We start from the raw sequence: 5,027 nt of genomic DNA on the forward strand, positions 1-5,027 counted from the left end.
AAGGCATGCATGACCAATGCCTTGTGGGGCTTTAATCGTGTGTGTGTGTGTGTGTGTGTGTGTGTGTGTGTGTGTGTGTGTGTGTGTTGAACATTATTGGCAATATTAAAGAGAGTAGTGCTCCCTAAGTCCCCTCCCCCTTTCTGGGCGCCTGGGTTGGAAACTGTGAGGAAGAGGCTCAGTGTTGGGAGCTGAGTTGGGATAGGGACTGCTTGGTAGCTGAGGGCCTCTCTCTAGCTCTTATGTCCTCAATGGGTTGGGCGGCTTCTTGGAATCCATGTAGGCCATGAGGTCCACCACCCTATAGCTGTAGCTGTATTCATTTTCATACAAGGAAATGAGCTTTACAAAGTTGTCGTTGAGAGCAATGGCAGTCCAGCATCAAAGATGAAGGGGGGTGTCACTGTTAAAGTTGCAGGAGACAACCTGGTCCTCAGTGAAGTCTGGAAGCCCATTATCAGGCCCTAGGATACCTGTTGCTTCACATTCTTGATGTCATCATACTTGGAAGCTTTCTCCAGGTGACATGTCAGATAAACAGTGGGCATATTTGGGTTAAAAACAGAGAAGGCAGTGTCAGTGAGCTTCCCTTTAAGCTCTGGGATAACCTTATCCACAGCCTTGACAGCATCAGTGGATGCAGGAATGATGTTCTGAGCAGTCCCATGGCCATTATACCACAGCTTCCCAGAGAGGCCATCCACAGTCTTCTTGGTGGCATGGATTATGGTCATGAGTCCTTCCACAATGCCAAAGATGGCATGGATGATCTTCGTCAGGAGAGTTAAGCAGTTGATAGGACAGGAAGCATTCCTGAAATCTTATGTGGGTTGTCATACTTCTCATGGTTCACATGCCTCACAAGCATGGGGATATCAGCAAAAAGGGCAGAGATGATGACCCTTTTGGCTTAACCCTTCAAGTAAGTACCAACTTTCTCCATGGTGATGATGGTCATGAAGACACCAGTAGACTCCACAACATACTCGGCACCAATATCACCACATTTGATGTTGGTGGATGTTAGTCCTGGAACACACTGGTGGTCTTCCTATTGATGACAAGGCTCCCCTTTCTCAGCATTGACTGTGTTGTTGAACTTGCCATGGTTAGAGTCATATTGGAATATATAGACCATGTAGTTGAAGTCAATGATGGGGTCATTGATGGCAACAATATCCATTTTGCCATGAAGAAAGCCCTGGTAACCAGTCACCCAATATGGTCAAATCTATTCACTCTAACCTGTACCATCATGTCTCAGACAAGACCAGCACTGCAGAACATGTGACTGTCTCTGGAACAGGAAGGAGCAGAGTGTAGGCAGAGGCTGCTTGTTCATTTTCCGGCCACCCAGACTTGAAACAATCATACAGAAATTATATTTAATTACAACACTGCTTGGCCAATTAGCTCATGTATATTTCTAGCTACTCTTACATCTTGAATTAACCATTTCTATTAATCTATATATCACCATGAGGCTCGTGGTTTACTGGTAAGGTTTCCAGGCATCTGTCTCCTTCAGTGGCTACATGGCATCTCTCTGACTCTACCTTCTTTCCTCCTCTATCTGCTTAGAATTCCTACCTTACTCTATTCCACCCTGCCATAGGCCAAAGCAGATTTATTCATTAACCAATAAAAGCAACACCTATACAGAAAGACTTCCCACACCATCTCCCCTTTTCTGTTCAAAGAAAAAGGAAGGTTTTAACTTTAACATAGCAAGATTAAATACAACAAAACAGTTATCAACCAAGAATTATAGTTTCAATATTTAGTCCATTTACATTTGGACAATTAAGGAAAATACTTTATCATCTATCCTATCTTTGTGAGTCTAAAGTTTTATACCTAATTTATCTTTTATCATAGCTAAGGAAAACTCTAACTGTTCTTCAGCTCCATCAAAGACCCCAGAAGGATATAATATTACCTAAGTAAACAGGAAGTGCATTATAAGCAACTTCCAAAACTCTAGAATTCACAGATATCTCGCTGCCTGAACAGTCACCCATAGTTCTTCTGTAATATTGGGGCGCCCATCTTCAGCCTATAGGCCCATAGCATATGGCAGACTTTTCCATAAAGCAGGAAATTTCAAAGACAGCTCTGCCTATATTGGCAGTTTGTTGGTCACTTTCTTCTGTGTCCTGCAGAATGTCTGGCAGAATCTTCCATGAAGCAGGAACCCTGAAGGACTGTTTCACTTTCTTTTTTAAAAAATATTTATTTATTTATTATGTATACAATATTCTGTCTCTGTGTCTGCCTGAAGGCCAGAAGAGGGCATCAGATCTCATTTCAGATGGTTGTGAGCCACCATATGGTCGCTGGGAATCGAACTCAGGACCTTTGGAAGAGCAGGCAATGCTCTTAACCACTGAGCCATCTCCAGCCCCCCTGTTTCACTTTCTTTAGACAACTTCAGCAGTCATTATTTTGTGGATTCTGCATGTCCAGTTCATGCAGCATAGCATCAAGTTGTCCAGGCAAGAACAGTTTCTTGCCCAAGTGGCTATTAAACTCCATAAGGAGCCTGTTCAATGCCCATCATCCTCTTGAAGTAGATTGGTGCTATCAGGAGCAGATGTGTCTCATTTTTATGAAAAGTCCTAAGTTCTTAAAACATTTTAAATGCCATATTCTGTACATCTTTGAAAGGTTTAAAAAAACTGTCCATCTGAAATATATTTCTGTATGTCTAGAAAACATAACATGCCCACAAGATTATAGATGACTATATATTAATCTGTATTTCTTGATTATATATTACATTTAAATGAGATGTACAAGCACACTACCTTAAACAAGAGCAGAAATATATATATACACAGTGTTACAAAATTGACCTTAAATTGTATCAATAAACCAAGATTCATACCAATGCAAAGTATTTATCTCTATAACATATCCTCCTTTAAATATAAACACATACTTATAAACAATCATTTAGGGAATTTGGGTGTTGTTCTCTAGACTACTTCTTGCTGACTGGGGGCACTGTTAATCAGGTCTTTCATGGGGTATTCTGTGTGGTAGATTCATCTCAGCCAGCAGTCCTGGAGCTGTCATGGATGTTGGACCATCTGTAGAAATGGGTTAATTCAAGATGTAAGAGTTAGCTAGAAATATGCATGAGCTAATTGGCCAAACAGTGTTGTAATTTATATTGTGTCTGTGTGATTATTTTGGGTCTGGGCGGCCAGGAAATGAACAAGTAGCCTCCACCTAATTTAAAGAGAGCTGCAACATTAAATTTTTCAAAATTTTTGTGTATATGAGTGTGCCTTTGTGGATTTGTGCATGTGAATGCAGTACCCTCAGAGTCCAGAAGAAGGCATCAGGTCCCCTGAGTTTAACGTGGAAGTTCCTGATGTAGGTTCTGGAACAGAATTCAGATCTTCTGCAATGACGGTATGTGCTCTTAACTGCTGACCCTTCCCTCCACCTCCTAGGACATTTTTCTATTATTATTGAGAAAAACAAATGAATCAGAGAGTGTCTTTGTTACAGTGAGAACATTTTAGCGTTAACCACTCTTGAGGCCTGTTAATTATGCATATAGCTGATGTATGGGTCAAGGTGGGAATACCTAATAATTAAAATCACCTGTAAGTTTCCCAGTTTATAAGAACAATGAAAGAGTAAGAAGAGAAATAGAAAAGCAAAAAGCAGAACCACCAAGCCCTCTGCTCATGAGAGTAAATAGTGAAGAGATTAACAAGAGATAGCTGTTTTTCCAAAGAGCATCTCTAAATCAGAATTAACTGGGCTGTGGATAGTGATGATGGATCACCTTAAAAACTTTGGTTTTAAAGATCTGTTTATTTTGATATGTGTGAGTGTTTTGTCTGCATGTATGTATGTGTGTGTACCTTGTGTGTGCCTAGTGCCTATTGGAGTCAGAAAAGGGTGTTGGGTCTTCTGAAACTGGAGTATTGGTGGTTATGAGCTTCCATGTGGGTGCTGGGAACCAAACCCAAGTCCTTTGCAGGAGCAATAAGTGTTCCTAATTGTTGAACCTCCTCTCCAGCTCCATCATGGTTCACTTCTATGTCATTTCTGGGACATTTGTTTCCAACTTTGCACCAAATACCAGCTTAGGAGAAATGCCCTAACACTTTTTTCTGTTACAGGTTGGGCTCTGTCTTGTCCCTGGACTTATGAGAAGCACCTGGCACGGCTCTGAAGCTGCTACAGACTTCAAGTGCTTTTCCCCACAGAGATTTTGCATATGTTCACATTTTCATTCACAATGGCCTTGAGAGGTAACTATGTTAAATGGTTGCAGGTGGTCCTCAGTGTTTATATATTTGCCTTTCTTTAATTTGAATTGGCTCACAATCCACAGTGCCACTCCCACCTTACCATTTATTGGTGGATTTGGGCAGTGCGCTGGTGGCATTGCCATGGCCAGTGCTGTTGGTAAAGAATGTGGCCTTTGAGGACTGGTATGAACAATGCAAACTTCTCCCACTACCTCTCACTAGACCTATAAGTCATGGATTTCTGGCTCTGGGTGAGCCTTCTACCTTGTTCAGCCTGCCTAATCTCTTTCCTTCCTATTGACAGTCCTGCAGCCCCATCTCCATGACTGTGGAGGCTGGACATTTGGCTGCTGGGGTAACCTCTAGCTCTAGTTTTTGCAGCTCAATGTGCTCCTGAAAGGTATGTCTTGTCCTATGTGCCTGAATGACAAATCATCTCACATCCTCCAGGTGGTTGAGATACAGACGGGTAGTCCTGAGAGAAGCACAGTTGGAGAATATGCATGTAGTAAGGTTTCATGTCGCCTAGGGTGGCCTGAGATGCACTCCAGATACACTCCAGATGCAGGCAGGCACACACACACATACACACACACACACACACACACACACAAAGAGAGAAGAAAACTTACTCCTTTTTTAATGTAAAAAATGATCACAATTAAGCATTAATATGTACTGTTTTGCTACATTGTTTTGTTTGCTGCTTACAAGAGCCAGCCCAAAAGTGTCATAGAATAATGAGATCCAGAG

The 5,027-nt window shown here is 41.7% G+C and overlaps 1 pseudogene; it reads right to left on the bottom strand.

Annotated features, from left to right (window-relative positions):
- Positions 1 to 240: 240 nt before the first annotated feature.
- On the bottom strand, positions 241 to 1,257 carry LOC121677097 (annotated as a pseudogene).
- Positions 1,258 to 5,027: the final 3,770 nt, after the last annotated feature.

The sequence above is a fragment of the Arvicola amphibius genome, chromosome 2 (genome assembly GCF_903992535.2).
Source record: "Arvicola amphibius chromosome 2, mArvAmp1.2, whole genome shotgun sequence".
NCBI lineage: Eukaryota > Metazoa > Chordata > Mammalia > Rodentia > Cricetidae > Arvicola > Arvicola amphibius.